Here is a 17118-nt window from a genome sequence, read left to right as displayed (position 1 = left end):
GGGCGCGCGAGTCCCTTGGGGAGCTGGAGCGGATGGTGTCCGTCTCCAGCAACCTCAAGGGGACGTTCAAGCGCAGCATGCGTCTTGCGGCTATCTGCGTAAAGGCGTATTGCGCGGAGCTCCTCAACCGGACGGGGACCGGCGAGGACTCGCAGGTGGGCCTCCTCCGCTCGGCCAATGAATGGCTGAGGAGGAGACTGACAACCTGCGAGAACGAGATTGCGGCGCTGAGGGAAGAGGTCGCGGTGCTGAGGGGGAGCCAAGTGCCACATCCCGAGGCGACTCCCCCAGACGGGGAGAGCCCCCCGTCGAAGGTCCCCAGGACCTTCCGGCCCTTGTGGGGGATGACGGTGAGGGTATCGGGGGGGGCTACCCGTTGGGGGGAGGTTCGCCGGTGGAGGCCCCGCAAGGGGCCCTCAGTTCGGCGGGCTCCCCCCCTTCGGGGGCTCCCACCCGAGGGGATGGGGGCTCCGTGGAGTCAATCCCGGGGGTCTCTGCGCGCCGTAGGGCTCGCAGGATCCTCGGGGGCTCCCCGGGGCCCACCATCCCTGTCTCCCCCCGATATGGGGGAGAGGGGGATGGATATGGGAGGGATGGGCGCGGGGGGGGCATTCGGGGCCCCTCTCGGTGGCCCAAGTGGAGGCCCTTCTGGCCGAGGGTCTTAGGGGCGTAGAGGAGCGCCTTATGTCCGCGCTCGAGCGAGTCGGGGACGGAAGAGGGACTGGCGGCAAGTCCGGGCGGGGCGGTAGGGTGGTGGCTGCGGCTCCCCCTGCCAGGCCTCTCCCGGCCCAGCAGCCGCCAAAGGCCAAAGCCCGGAAGGGGGTGGGGGGAGGGCTGCGGCCCCCCCTGCTCGCCCCGACCGGGCCCAGCAGCCAGAGGTGGGCAGGTCCCGGAAGGGGGGTGGGGGGAAGGCTGCGGCCCCTCCCGCTGCTCCCGACCGGGCCCGGCAGGCGCCGCCTGGGGTGCCTCCTCCCGCGTGTGCGGGGGAGACATGGGCGCAGGTGGTGAGGAGAAGGAGGGGTGGGCGAGGGACCGATAGGGGTCCAGCCCCACCCCCTCCCCCGGGGCCTGATGGGCCTCCCGGTGGGGGGAGGAGAGGCGCCGCCCCTGCGCGGACGGCACAGGTCGCGAGGGCGAAGGGACGGAGGCCTCGGCCTCCGGGGCCGGCAGCGGTTTTGCTGTCGGCACCGGAGGGTGCGGGGCTCTCCGTCGGGGCGGCGATGGCTAGAGCCCGGGAGCGCATCGACCTCTCGGGACTGGGCATCGCCGATACCCGGGTGAGGAGCGCCGCGAATGGGGGGGCCCTGATAGAGGTCCCCAGACCGGCGAGGGGTCGAGATGGGGACCCCGAACCCCCCACATCCGCCGAGCTAGCGGACAGGCTGGCGGAGAGCTTAAAGGGGGTTTTGGAGGGGACCGGGGTCCGGGTTGCCCGGCCCTCTAAGTTCGCGGAGATGCGGCTTAGAGGGCTGGACAGCTCGGTGACCCTAGAGGAGGTCAGGCGGGCCCTCACGGCTCTCGGGGGGCCGACGGGCGGGGGTCTTCGGATCGGAGAGATCCAGAGGCCCGCGTCCGGCCCGGGGACCGTGTGGGTTCGGGAACCCGTTACCCCCGTAAGGAGGGTGGCGGTTGCCGGGAGGGTGCGGGTGGGGTGGACCTGGGCACAAGTGGAGGTGCTCAGGGCTCGCCCTCTCCGCTGCTACCGCTGCCTGGCGATCGGCCACGTCAGGCAGCGTTGCACGGGAGAGCGGGATATGTCCGGGCTGTGTTACAGGTGTGGCAAGCCCGGGCATCCCGCATCCAAGTGTCCGGCGAAGTCCCCTAGCTGCCCCGTTTGAGCGGGCCTGGGGATGCCGTCGGACCACGGCATGGGGGCGAGGGGCTGCGCCTCCTCCCGTGCCGCGATGGAAAGGAGGGGGGGGGCCCAGTGCATCGCAAGGGGCCCCGGGCCAGACGCAGGAGGCTGACCCATCCGCCGTGACGGAAGCGGCGGATCCCCATCCGAATAAGGGTGAGGGCACCATGGGGGGCGGAGGGACGGGGGACATGGAGGGGGTGGTGGTTAGCGCCCCTTCCGGTTCTACTCTCCCTCCAGCTGTATAGCGGGTGCCGTAGGGAGGATGTCCCCGTAAAACAAGGACTCTGGGGAGGGAACTCGAACCTCCTCCCCAGCAGGAAGGTTGTCATCCGTGACTACTGGCAGGGGGCCTCTCTGAAGTAGTGCAGACGCCAGTTTCCGGAGAGGTCCCCAATGAAGCCAGGGATGGACAACCCGGAGGGGGTTTTAGTGGGTAGTCCCTCGGCCGCAAGGTCGAGGGGAGTCCCACATAACCCCGCCTCGAGCCCCATCGAGGCGGGGTATGCGTAAATGCATTTCCCCCTTTGTTACAAAAAAAAAAAAAAAGGATTAGATCCTCCCCCTTGAGCTGGACTTAGCGCGCCGTATTAATGGCGAGTCCGATCGCGGCAATGGCGGTCGCGGAATTACTGCTGGTTCGCGGATAACGTAGTCAGTGTTGTTCTCGGGGACGCTTTTTTCGCGCATGCGCATTAAATATAGCCTTTAGGTATGTGTCACATTTATAAGAAAAAGGGTGCTATGGAACCTCTACTGAGATAATGTTAAAAATAAATTAAAATATTTTATAAATTATAAATAAATTACAAATAAATAATTGAATAATTAATAAAAGATGACATGAATGAGTTTAAAAAATTTTTAGCTTTAAACATATTGTAAACAATATACATGCACAATTATAATTATAAAATATTAAGTTTTATAAAATATTAATATTAATAAAATAATTGTATAATAATAAAATAAACTAAAAAAAGAAAGGAAATAAAATAATATTGGTCATTTTTTAAAAATAAATAAAAGTATTTTATTTGGCAGAATCATAAAGAATACCAACATTTGTTGCAAGGGTAAGGAAAACTGCCAAAAACCTCACCAGTATTCATAACAAAAATATATCACAATTTTTTTATTATTTAAAAATATAAAATAAATATTTATATTTATATGGTAATATTTATAAAAAAGCAAAATAAATTCTTAATAAACTTAAATATGTTAAACTTAACTATATTTTATAAAATATCAAATAAATAAAGATATTACATATCAACATAATAGCTACACTAAAATAAAAGTAAATAAATAAGAAATAAAAATAAATAATATATAAGAATGAAGAAGATTAATTCATTAATTAAAAAAAAAAAATTATATTGCACATTGCAGGTACATAAAATAAATTAATATTGCACATTGCAAAAAAGGACATTTATAGAAAATATCTGTAACAGAAAATATTGTTAGAGTAATAATATATGCATGCATAAAAATCGGGCTAGATGAATGTGAATTTATATGTTAAAAAAATATAATAAAATATACAAAAATTGTAAAAACAAAATATGAAAAATTACAAAATTAAAATAAAAATATCAAAAATTACAAAAATAAAATTAAAATACCATCAGATGAAGCGCATTATTTCGCGGATAAATTATGTGAATTATATAACTCTAAGTGTCGCGAATCAATTTCGAAATTTATACAATTAATGCCTGCAGCCTGAAAACTTGACCGAGCTATGCAAATTGCGGAAATAGTTTCAATGGATAATCGATTCCTTTTCTTATTTTTAACATCTGTAATTATCTAGAAAATACGTTCGGCTTCGGCATTTGAATGTGGAAGAGAAAATACCGCTTGAACCAATAATTCTAAATTTCGAAATATTTTATCTCCATTAAAATCTTTAAATTCTAATATTTTTTTCCACATTTGATTTATTTCTAATGAAGCTAATTCTTTTTTCTCTGAATCATTAAACATTGACGGCAGAATTCTCCATTCGAATGCTAATTTTGTTAGGTCAATATTACCTACGCGCAAAGCAACACAAGTTAAATCTCTAATTCTTGCTTCATCAAAAAGAGCGATTTTGGGATCTAAAAAAACTAATTGTTCAAAAAAAGTGTCTTTATATGGTAATCGTTTTAACATTTCGCGAACTGCCATCTTATAAAATTCTAAACACGTTAATCTAATTTCTTTCGCGCACTCTAATGATACTGTTAATAAAAAGTGTTCACATTCGGGCCCGACATATATATTATTTAGGTGTTGGATATAATTTTCATTGTCTACATTTAAAGTAACAATTTCTTTCAAAGCCTCCGGAGTCATAAAATTTTGAGCAATTTGCCGAATTATTTGCTGACTACTTTCAAACAATCTACGTATTAAAATTTCACGTGATTGAAATAAAGCATTAAAAGTGTTGAAGAAATTTAACGAATATTTTAAAAATAATAAATATGCTTTAATAAAATCATCATTTAACTGGGATAAAATAATTTCTGCAGATTTTAATTTGTCTTCAGTTACTGCCAAAATAAAATAATTTCTTAAAACTTCTCAATTATCTAGTACTCTAATCACGCAATGTTGTAAAACAAGCCATCTTGTATTCGATAATTTGAAAATTTTATTTTTTTCTACATTAAAAAACTTGAACTTCAGTTAAAATAGCACATCTCTTTGCACTGCCCGAAATATAAGTAGCAATACCTCTAATTAAACTTTCGCAAGATTGTGGCAATTTCTCGCAAGCTTTACTAGCTATAATGGCAGACGAATGACAAATACAATTTAACATCACTACACCCGGTATTTCTGATTGTAAACGTGAAAAAAAAGAATTATTGCATCCAATCATTACAGATGCATTATCACTTGCCATACCAAATATATTTTTAATAGGAATCTGCTTTTTATTTAAAACTTCTTTAAAAGATTCGTAAATTTTATTAGCTGAACAATCCGTAGCATTTAAAGATATTAAGTCTAATAATTGCGTTTTAACTTTATCATCCGGTGAGGAAAATTGTACAAGAACACACATAATTTTTAAATCTGAAATATCCGTGCTTTCATCAATTAAAATTGAAAATCTACGTGTTTGCAAAATATCAATTATTTTTTCAGTTTCGCGTCTTGCAATTACATTTTCAACAACGTTAGTGCACTTTTTTCGGCCCAGTGAAAGACCGTGCACAATTTTAGAATCTATACAAATATTTTTTAATAAAGGAATTAAATGATCTGCAGTATAAAAAGCAATATTATGTTCCGAAAAAAATGCTGCTAATTTTATTTCCGCGCGTTTAACTTTATCACTATGCAGACCATTGTTATTATTATGATCGGGGCTTTGAAGATTTACTTTAACTATATGTTTGGCCCTTTGCGAATGCCGTATTAAATCTGTTTTGCTACATCTGATGGTAGTATTGCATAAATTGCAAAAAGCTTTATTTTCAGTTGGATGGGGAGCCAACCATCCTTTAAAATTATCTTCATCTAGCCACGCATTAACAAAACATCTTTCTTTCTTAATGGCTCCTTTTTTGTTTTTATCCTCCATACTAATAAAAAAATAATATCTATTTATTATTACTTACCTAGCCTATGCTTAGCCTCCTCTGGAACCCGCCAAAACTTTCGCGCCTAATTGCCCTTGTGTGCACATTCCATACTAACTATATACGCCGTCGCTGGATTTTTCTACCACCGCGCTGCGCATGCGCGAAAAAAGCGTCCCCGAGAACAACACTGAACGTAGTATGGTTTCGTCCGGGATGGTTTTCCCCGTGGAATGCAGAAGTGCAACGGCCGACGGGAACACCCGTCAATGGCAGGGAACTCCCTACTACTGGATGATCGCCGTTGCACTTAGGTGGACGTGCGAGGTGTCGAGAACTCTCGACGGAGGCTGAGTACGCCCAACCTCGTGTTCCTCGGTCGTAGAAATTCGAAGGATCGCTCTCAGAGATGCCGCAAACTCTCAGCGGAGGCTGGGTACTCCCAACCCCGTTTTCTCTCTCTTTGAGCGGTTATAGGATCGTTCTGGATTCCAGGCGTCTTACAGACTCTGGTGGTTGCGGAAGATCTGGTCTCGAGATGTAAAATGTGCTCTTATTTATACCGCTTTTCCGGCGGGTGCGCGTGCGTAATATGCCTGATTGTTTTAAGGCATATTGTTTAATGTTGAACCGCCGCGCGTGACTCGGGCGGTTTCGGGAACGGTCGGTACGGTTACCCGAGCGCGGCGACGGTTCCTGGTAAACAACGCGTCTTAAATGGCGGTTATAAATTTGAACCGTTTCTATCTCTTAAAAATGGGCGCTCGGCGCCTCCGCATTATGCCCGACCGATGTTTGTCGGGCGGCGGACTTCCGGCGGATCGACGGCCGGATAACGGTGGAGGGATGCATCGTTACATCACCCCCCCCCCCCGGTCTAGTATGCCTGAAATTAGAAGCATAAATGGTTTCGGTTACGCAGTGTTCGGCGTCTTTTCCCGCTCGCTGGTTTTAGTTTAAGCGGCGGCGGTAGCGAAGTTGCCCGTCCTTGGCGAACCTCATGACCCAATGCCCCTGCGGTGACCGGATCTTATATTTTCGTGCCACATGCACGGCGAAGTGGGGCACGTCAAAGATTACTCCGGGTTCCACCTGAACCCGGATCGGTGGCGGTGGTAGCGGGCCGGTCGGCATCAGGAGGCGCGGCTGGTCCTTGCCGGTCTCGGTCTCCTCGGCTTTCCGCGGTTGTTTGCGGACTGGTGTGCTCGCGGGTCGTCGAGCGGGCAGGCAGCGATGGTGGAGCCCGCATCAGCTGTTCCATTTTTCGCTGATTCACGCGGTCGGAGCGCTGGATCAGCGTCCCGACTTTCGGTGGCCGGCCGGGTGGTTGGTCGACTGGGCCGGTTGGCTGACGGTCGGTCGTCGGCGGTGTTCCGTCGCCGATTTGTCTGCAGTTCGGCGGCGGCGGTTGAGCCTGGAGCTCTGATTCGCCCAGGAGCTCGTTGATTGCGGCGAGGATGCTCTCTGAGCCGTGCATCTTTGCCTTCCGCATGGCGTCGTTCACCTGGCGGAAGTCTATCCAAAACCGGTACTTTCCGTCTTTCTTCTTTACTACCACTACGGGCGAGCTCCAAGCGCTCTTGGACGGTTCGATGACGCCGGCGGCCTCCATCTCAGCCACCTGGCGGTCTATAACGGCCTGCATCGCCGGATTTTTCGGTCGGTATCTTTGTTTGATCGGCTTTGTATCCCGAAGTCGTATCTCGTGTTGTATACGGTCGGTCGGTCCCTGCAGGTTTGCGAATTTCGCCAGTTCGCGGTCGAGAAAACTCTTCAGTTTTCGTTCCTCGCTTCCGGTCTGCAGCGCTAGACCCCCCCGTGGCCCCATGTAGCGGTGGGGTGTTTGCACTGGGCGTGTATCGCGGCGGGGTGAGGTTGATGCCGGTGCGAGTCCAGAGGTCCACACCGATTAATACGGGGCTTTCGAGTGTCGGCAGGATCGTGAATTTATGCCAGTAGGTCTTGCTGGTGATCCGGACGGGCAGCGTGATCGTGCCGATGGTGTTGGTGGTCTCGCCGTTCGCGAGCCGTACCTCCCCTTCGTGTGGTGTGACCTCGTGTCTCCATCGCTGCGCCAAGCTGACCGTCCTGGCGTTCACGAACGATATCTCGGACCCGGAATCGAGTAGTGCGTCGTATCGATCTCGGTTAATCTGTATCCGCAAGTGTGGCCGTGGCGTGTATGTTATGCAGAGGCCCGGGGCGCCGGCCGTCGTGGCCCCGGCCCGCTCGGCATTTCCCGCCCGCGTGTGGCACTGCCGCGTCAGAAGGCCGTCCTTGCCACATCGCGAGCAGAATTTTCGCGGTGGGCGTTGGCAGTTGAAACGCTGTTTGCACCGCCAACAACATTCGTCTCGATTGTAGGTGGCGGCGACGGTCGGAATCGTCGTTCCCTGGCGGTTGCGTCGGGATTTGGTTGCGCATTCGGCGTCGATCTCTTCTAGCTCAGTGGCGCGCGCCTGCAGGTCACCGACCTTTCCGGTTTCGTCGTATGTGATGATCCGCTTGAGCTCCGGGCGCATGTTTTGATACACCCGCTCGTATTCTTTCTCCGGTGCAAATCCGCCGGCCCGTCGCATGAGCGTTAGGAGATCGGCCACGTATCGTTTAAACGGTTTACCGGTTCGTTGGCGGCGGTCGGCGGCTTCGCGGCGAAGAACGGCCTGGTACCGGCGGGGCAGGAATTGTGCCCGGAACGCGCGGTCAAAATCCCCCCAGGTTTGCCAGCGGTGGCGGTGGTTGCGGTACCATCGGAGGGCGTCTCCCTTGAGTAGCTCGGGGAGTCCGAGTAGCATCGCGGCTTCGGGGTATCGATGTCCGGTCGTGAGCTCCTCGAGCCTTTCTAAGAAATCGAATGGGTCGCGCCCGTCGAAATGACAACCCCATTTTCGCATCTGGCACAGTACTTCGGAGGTGGCGGGAGACGCGGGGATCGCGGTGTCGATCGGCGTGATAAGGCGCGCGGGTATGCCCGTCGCAGTGGTGGGCTCGTCGCCGTGTGTCCCGAACTCTTCGGGGTGTGCCTCAACGTACGCGGACATCCGCCGTCGGATGTTGTCGAGCGTACCGGACGTGTCCACACCCCGGCTGATGGCTACTTCGATTAATTGCGCTTTGGGTAGGTTGTATATCCACCCTTTCATTTTCGCGTTGCACTCTTTTCGTCTCGCTTACGTAGGGTTCGTGTCTCGATACGGTCAGGTAAAACGGTCCCTGTTCGGGCGCCAATGTAATAAACCGCTTTCGCGAGGCGGTCGTGGATAACTCGGTCGGGATCCGGGGCTCGTGAAAGGGTATCGAGAGACGAACAAAAGCTACGTGAGGTAGAATATTATTTATTGCGTGTAAGTATATGTGTATACAGAGTGAGTGTATGTGTATAAACGCTGTATGGGTGTGAGCGTGTGCGCTTGTGTGTGAGTGAGATGATAAGCGAGCGAGTGCGTGTAATATCTAAGTATGATGTACAATGTATCGAAAGTGTGTGTGTGTGTGCGAACGTATAATATCTAAGTAATATGTACAATGTATCGACAGTATATGTGTGAGGCGAATGACGATGTGTGTGCGACAAGATGCACTCGTGTATGTGTGAGTGTCGGAATCGGTTAGCGGTGTGGTCGTGTCGGTCGTGGTGCATCCGAATTACATGCACGGATGCGCGGCGCGGAGCGCGATTTCGATGATTCGATATAGTATCGATTACGCGAGCGGATCTGGATTTCGGCAGAGGCCGCTAACTACCGGGCGATAATTTCGGTCGGGCCGGTGAGCGGTCCTTAGCCGCGCCTGTATTGATTCGATGCGTCAATCGATGTCGCGGCAGGATTAGATCCTCCCCCTTGAGCGGGACTTAGCGCGCCGTATTAATGGCGAGTCCGATCGCGGCAATGGCGGTCGCGGAATTACTGCTGGTTCGCGGATAACGTAGTATGGTTTCGTCCGGGATGGTTTTCCCCGTGGAATGCAGGAGTGCAACGGCCGACGGGAACACCCGTCAATGGCAGGGAACTCCCTACCACTAGATGATCGCCGTTGCACTTAGGTGGACGGATTCGTGCGAGGTATCGAGAACTCCCGACGGAGGCTGAGTACGCCCAACCTCGTGTTCCTCGGTCGTAGAAATTCGAAGGATCGCTCTCAGAGATGCCGCAAACTCTCGGCGGAGGCTGGGTACTCCCAACCCCGTTTTCTCTCTCTTTGAGCGGTTATAGGATCGTTCTGGATTCCAGACGTCTTACAGACTCTGGTGATTGCGGAAGATCTGGTCTCGAGATGTAAAATGTGCTCTTATTTATACCGCTTTTCCGGCGGGTGCGCATGCGTAATATACCTGATTGTTTTAAGGCATATTGTTTAATGTTGAACCGCCGCGCGCGACTCGGGCGGTTTCGGGAACGGTCGGTACGGTTACCCGAGCGCGGCGACGGTTCCCGGTAAACAACGCGTCTTAAACGGCGATTATAAATTTGAACCGTTTCTATCTCTTAAAAATGGGCGCTCGGCGCCTCCGCATTATGCCCGACCGGTGTTTGTCGGGCGGCGGACTTCCGGCGGATCGACAGCCGGGTAACGGTGGAGGGATGCATCGTTACATGTTATAATCTGTATTATTTTAGTTAAAAGAAGTGAAAAACGTTTCTATTTAATATAATATATGCTAAAACTTAAAAAATCACAAATATATTATTTAACATATATGGTATATGTGTATATATTAAAAAGAATATTTTTATTTGAAAAAGATGTACAGTATAAAACATTTAAAAATTTATGCAAATATAAAAGAATTTATGCGAACAGAAGCCTTAGCACAAGTAAGATTAATATAAATATTACGTATATAATACAAAATTTATAAGAAAAAAGATTAAAATATGTTTAATATATATTTTTTGTATTATTTTTACATTCACCTTTGTGTATACTAATTTATATAGATGTTATGTACATACATACATAATTTCTAAAAAAAAAGGAAAATGAAAGGGATATATTTGGAGATGCTAGGTTTAAAAAAAAATTATACTAGTATCCAATTTTGTAAATAAAATCTTATTAATGTTATTATTTATTTATTTTTAAATTTTAATAAAAAATTTTAAAAATGAAACAATTGGTAATCATAAGAAATATTTTATTTGTAAAATCGGATACCAGTTTCATTTAAAATATATTAAAATATTTATTTGTAAAAAGATATATTTATTGTTATAAGTTTATATATTTTATTTTAAAATTAAGATTTTTAAATATTAATTTTAAGATAAAATGTAAAACTATCCTTTATTTTTCAATTTTTATTTCATTTCATTTTAAAGACATGTCTTCGTAACGAAAACATGACTTCTTCAAAATGAAGATTGAAATAAAAATTGTTATTTTCGATCAAACTGTCAATACATTTCGTAATAAAAAAATTATTTTTTTAAAAGTACCATGAAAATGTATATATCACAAAAAACTTGTACATAGAAATAATTTCATTTGAAAAAGATTATAATCAAAATCTTTTAAAGTAATTTCCTTTTAAAAAAAAATGATGTTAAAAAAATAATCTATACTTGATAAAGTTTAATTTTAACATAGAACGCATTATTGATAGATTCCAAAATTTATTAGCAATAAAGATTTATGTTTATATTTATTTTTGTTGGCATTAATAAGAATAAAATGTAAAGATCACAATCACAGTTAAACAATTGCATAAATCTGAAACTAGCAGATTTTATCACGGAGAGAAATCTGCATAAATTTCTTTAATAGATCAATTATATATTATTATATTTCATAATTACACATATAAATATATATATATTGTAGGTAAGTTATTTGGGATAGGAGATCTTTCGCTTTAGGTTTCGCTGTAGGTTATTACCCAACTATATCCTACTTGTAGGTATCCGAATGAACGAGTCGGTTATTTTTAAAACATGTTAACACACATTTATTCTTTCATTGATTAATACATTAAAAACGGAGATTGCGGTTATACGTATATGATTTATTGAATAAGAACTTTCGCATGCCCCCGCGTCTTTTAGTTTGTATTGCCACGTCTACGTATATTTTGAGCGGGCTTGTTTGCGTGGAAAAGCTCTCTTTCTTAGGCGTCCTTCGTAGTGGCGAAATCAGCGGCGGAGGGTACCACGGAATCGGAGGTGTGATGCTACTGATCGCTCAATGTCCGGGGTTATTGGCCGATCCTTACTGTCTCTTGGACAGGAACTCACGGGGCTGGATTTTGGCGGGCTAGCGCCGAAGAGCATCTATAGCCGGGCCTCAATCTTCTTTTTCCTCCGGGGGTTACCCGAGAGGTGATTCCGCTCGGTTAGCGGCAACGGAGCTCTTGTTGTCGGTGGTTCGGCCCTGGCGTAAGGTGATCGAACTCCCAAAGCCAGAGAAAATCGAGCGCCTGAAGTTGGAGGCGGCTGGACGCCCTTGGCTGAAAGCAACTGGGTGTCTAAGGCTGGAGGCGACCGTGCGCCTTTGGCTGGAGGCGACTGAGCGCCTTTAGCTGGAGGCGGCCGTGTGCCTTTTACTGGAGGCGACTGAACGCCTATGGCTGGAGGCGGCCGTGCGCCTTTGGCTGGAGGCGACTGAGCGCCTATGGCTGGAGGCGACCTGGCGCCTGTTCTTCTTCGCTTGGTCGAAGTTTGACTCAACAGTGTTGGGCGAGTCTTGCGCCGTTGAGTTACTTCGGCCAAAGTTGGCAGCGTACTGGCGCTTTGCTGTCAAGGTATCTTGATGATGATGCGGCGACTAGCGCCGTTACTTCCAACGTTTAGAGATAGCGACTTTCGCTTAGAAGAGTGGCGGCTGGCGCCAAGAATTCTCTATGTGACTTGTCGTGCTTTCTCCGCAGGGGGTCTGACTTATATTTCGACCGGACGGCTTTTCATTCGCGAGTTGACTCGGGCGCATTGCGTCGCCAAGCGGTGCTGCCCGCAACACGCGGATGGGCGAGCGCTTTCGAGAAGCGCTGAAATCCGAGCGCTTTCGAGAAACTCAGACATTCGAGCGCTTTCGAGAAACTCTTAAATTTCGTGAATATCGCGCTGCTGTAATTTTTGTGGTTGCAGTATGTCACCACATATATTAATTTATATTTATCACACACAATCCTATATATATATTTTTATTATTATATATTATATATTTAACGGTATTCTCATATATTGTCTTGTTCGTATATATGTTATCCTTATTATTATTATAATTACATATTTACATTCTTTGTTCAGTTAAATGTATAATATTTATATTTATTGTTTTTTATATAATTAATATTATAGTTATTGAATACCGTGTGCCAACATATATACACAAATATATTATACATTTTATATATCTTGAATGTCATTAATAATAAGAAAATGCATGATTTTACAATTTCTTAGCGTGATCATATAATTCTTTTTATTCCGTGATAAAATCTGCTAGTTTACGATTTATGTAATTGTTTCAACTATGATTTTGATCTTCTAGGAAATTGAAAAATTCATGCTTCTTCGTCTCATTACCAGAAAATAATATTCACTGCACAGAGCAATATGATTTTTGATAATAAATCCAATATCATGATGCAGTGACGCAGTAAATATTTTTTCTTATACAATGACGAACTATAAGATACATATAATACTAAAGAAAAAAAAACTTATCAAATATATTGTTTTGTTAAAATAATGCTTACTGCGTTCTATGTTGTTTTATTTATTGTTACCTTTTTATTTGCATTTTTTAGCTTACTTTTTTGTTTACTTTCTTTTATAAAAATATTTATTATTATTTATCATTTTTATCTTTTTCTTCCTGCTTCATTTTTTCGCTCCATATTTTTTTTTATATAATGGTGCTCAAGACCTATTTTGACGTATTTTTTACTTGCTTAAAAACCTTTTAACTTTTTTGGAAGAAGATGTATTACCTATTTTTGCAGCACGGTTATTATATCTCATACGGGAATATAACTTTATAGTAATCATATATTTCAACACTTGCATTCGATGATCATAACATTTTTCATTTTTATCTAGCCATCTTGGATGTGTTTTATTTGTTGCGAATATACATTCAATCACAATTTGATTAAGAGTCTGTGTGGATGCCCAGTGATATTGCCACGTACGATTAAATGCCATCAACTGTGATTTAGTAATACTTGTTAATAGAGTTGTTGGGCGCACTAATTTTGTCACTGTTGGAGCATCTTCATCTTCATTTGGATATTCGCGAAATTCTATATATTTTTCATTTGCAGCCGATTTATCCATTGGAATTTTCATCATATCGTTGCGACAGTGTTCACAATTGCTTTTTGCAATACTTCGTCGCGTCACAAATCCAGCAAAAAATGCGATAGTATTTTCATCATAATTGCTGTCAAATGGATTTATATTTTCAATCTTCTCGATATCACATTCTTTAAGAAAAATATTAATATCTTCAGTAAACAATTCGCTTTCGACGTTCGTCATATTCTATAGCAGTATTGCTCATAGTATTTTCTATTCTTTTAACGAGTCGACTTGGTTGATTTATAAGAGTTTCAATTTCTAGGCATTGAACGTTTCCTTTATCACTGGTTTGAATGTATCCTGTGGAAAGTATATGTCTTATAGACAATCGGATTATTCTTGCGGTTGGATTGGGATTAAATCTTCCACGTTGTCTCAGTTTGGAAAATAAATGTTCTACTGAATCTTGATTACATAATCCTGTCGCAAGTTCAAATCCTTCATATTGACTTGAAAGTTTTTTGAAAATTTCAAGAATAGCTCTTACTGTTATGATAAAGCCTCTAAAACAAGGAATTTGACTTATGCTTTCTGCTGATTTAGACCATCTTGAACTATTTGATAAAATTTGTTAATAGATTTTCAATATCTGGATTTTTGAAGGATAATGGTCGTTTGCCACCAAATGAAATCTTTAGACTGTAACTGTTGCACGCATCAATAACATTATTTAAGCGCTCTGCAAAATCAGCTGTTGCTTGCCACGTATTTGTATTTAATTCTTTCTCGTGGCCGGCTGTTTTTATTGCGGCTGCAAAAGTATGGCTGAATATCTGGAATGCTCTTTTCACATTCATTGATTCAAAAGTATTTGGACGAATGTGTGCTTCTGTTATATGAGATAATAAATTCAAACCTCCTTTTGTGGCATTATCAATAGACCATGTCATTTCGAAATCCGAATATGACGCGATAATTTCTCTATTGTAGTAAATATTTCCATATGTTCTAAGGAAACTTGCTAATCTTTTAACTAAATGCGGGAAATCAAACGATGCATTATATTTTTTTCTATTATATACAAAGTATGGATTTTCTAGGTTAATACCAAGTTGAGTATAAGCATTGATTATAAGCATTTGATTACAGTACCTTGATCACATGTGTGGCGATGAAGAGGAAATCGCACAAATGCGTAATCGGGCAAACGGCCGCGCCGATAGTACAGGCGCCGCCGCCACGCGGCGCGCGCCGAGCTAGCTTGTCCATAAGCCGAAAGACGCTCAGGTAGCGATATATACGCCGCGCGCGTCTAGTACCAGGCACCTCCGCTAGGCGTCACACACCAGGTATACTTTTCCGAGGGTCAAAGTCGACCCACGGGAAAGATAAGCAGGCTCCCCGGGGAAGCAAAACAATCAGTAATTAGCGCATTTTCGCTACTCCTACCATCGACACGGCGCCTAGTCGCCAGGATAACGCAACGAAGAGACCTTCAGCCGCCAAGACAAGGAACACTAAGAGAATTTCTCCTCCAGAAGGAGAAATTGGCGTGCGCCGACATACCCGGCCGACACTTCTACATCTCCTGACAAGGAGAAAACCGGGCACATCCTCGCCTTCGCCTGGCGCTCCGCGCCCCAGCTCCGGCGCACAGTCGCCTTCGCCTGGCGTTCCGCGCCCCAGCTCCGGCGCACAGTCGCCTTCGCCTGGCGCTCCGCGCCCCAGCTTCGGCGCACCGTCGTCTTCGCCTAGCATTCCGCGCCCCAGCTCCGGCGCACCGTCATCTAAGCCGAGAGTCATAAGCGGAAGAGGCTCACTTGCGCACAGTACAATTAGACACGTTGCAATCGCACACTGTGATATTAGACACATAAAGTTGCGCATCGTTCGATTGGACACATTTCAATTGCGCACGGTTCGTTTAGACACATTTTATTTGCGCACCGTTCAATTGGACACGTTGCTTTTGGACACAACACATATTTTTGTATAATTTAAAATACATACACACGCATGTATGCATGTATAATTTTGAAATTTTTTGACATTTATTATTAATTTCATTTGGTAAATAAACGTTTGTTACTGTTCGTTTACACACAGTTCGTTTGCACACAGTTCTTTTGCGCACAGTTCTTTTGCACACATTTCTTTTGCGCACGTTTCTTTCGTGTTCAGTTCTTTTGCGCACATTTCTTTTGCGCACAGTTTTTTTACGCACATTTCTTTCGCGCACAGTTCTTTCGCGCACATTTCTTTTGCGTACATTTCTTTTACGCACATTTCTTTTGCGCACATTTCGATCCAGCGTATCGCATCTGAATATTCATATATTCTGACTGTTGATATATTTAAGAAAAGGCTGTTACAACTGTGATTTCTTGCTGTCAGATTTGCTGTAATCGCTTATAATTAGAAAAAGATGAAAAAGCTTATAATTATAAACATATTTCTACTTTTTATATGGTACGTGCTGTCCATAAATAATAATTAATAATTTTATTATACCATTTTGTATCTTTGCCTTGGACATAGTTATTATGACAGATTTCCTAACCTCTCGTAATGACACAGCGTAATAATTAATTTTTTATTTTTAAAGAGTCAAACTCTTGACTGTAAATTCTCCAAATCTTTTTTTCCGGTCGGTGTCATTGCACACGTAACAGACATAACGTAATGTAATCAGGAAGTAAGAAAACATATCAGTTAAATATAAAGTTAAATTAATTGTAATTTTCATCTGAGATAAATTCTTCTTTGAGCTTCAATTAGATATCTCACAATTTCAGTAACTATTGTGTATTCAAATACTTCGAAATAAGACAAGAATGCAGTTTAATGATATTCCTAGCCATAGTCCAAGAAGTAATAGATCTTTCTTATTTTCAGTGATGAATCATATCTTTGTTATAGATAGCATATCATGGTATTTTGTGCAATATCTCCATCAGTTCCATGAAAGAATTCTGTGTATGAAATTCTAATGTATTATGCTATTTATTAACATTTATTAACATTTTTTAACGCCTATTTCAGATATAAGAGAACTGAGAGCCATGTATGCTATACATCCATAGTAATTTGCACAGCAGATCTGTCATCGAGCACTTATCGCATGTGCCTGGCTGTGTGCGTGTGAATAATACAGTCGCCTTATTCCCCGATACGTACATACATACTTAGATACACGCATGCTACAAATATCACGTAATAATAAAAACAAATGCGTATCTTTATAAACGAATATTCTGTAACCGAATAAAAAGTTATTTTCATATTGATTAAAATTAATTCAATACATAAAAACATTATTTATTAATATTTTACGACGTGTCATTTTAATCACAATAATGTAATTAATGCATTTAAATTATTTTCGGATATATAAAATGCGAAATACAGACATTTGATTTTCTATAGTAACATGACA

The 17118-nt window shown here is 44.1% G+C and overlaps 2 pseudogenes; both read right to left on the bottom strand.

Annotated features, from left to right (window-relative positions):
* Nucleotides 1–4435: 4435 nt before the first annotated feature.
* Nucleotides 4436–5444, bottom strand: LOC138937301 (zinc finger protein 862-like; annotated as a pseudogene).
* Nucleotides 5445–13325: 7881 nt separating this feature from the next.
* LOC138937297 (uncharacterized) lies at nucleotides 13326–14632 on the bottom strand (annotated as a pseudogene).
* Nucleotides 14633–17118: the final 2486 nt, after the last annotated feature.

The sequence above is a fragment of the Polyergus mexicanus genome, unplaced genomic scaffold (genome assembly GCF_030449975.1).
Source record: "Polyergus mexicanus isolate NDT 795.1 unplaced genomic scaffold, iyPolMexi1.0 SCAF_1, whole genome shotgun sequence".
NCBI classification, from domain to species: Eukaryota; Metazoa; Arthropoda; class Insecta; order Hymenoptera; family Formicidae; genus Polyergus; species Polyergus mexicanus.
Note: the sequence above shows the minus strand (reverse complement) of the source record. Positions and strands in the feature narration are given on the sequence as shown.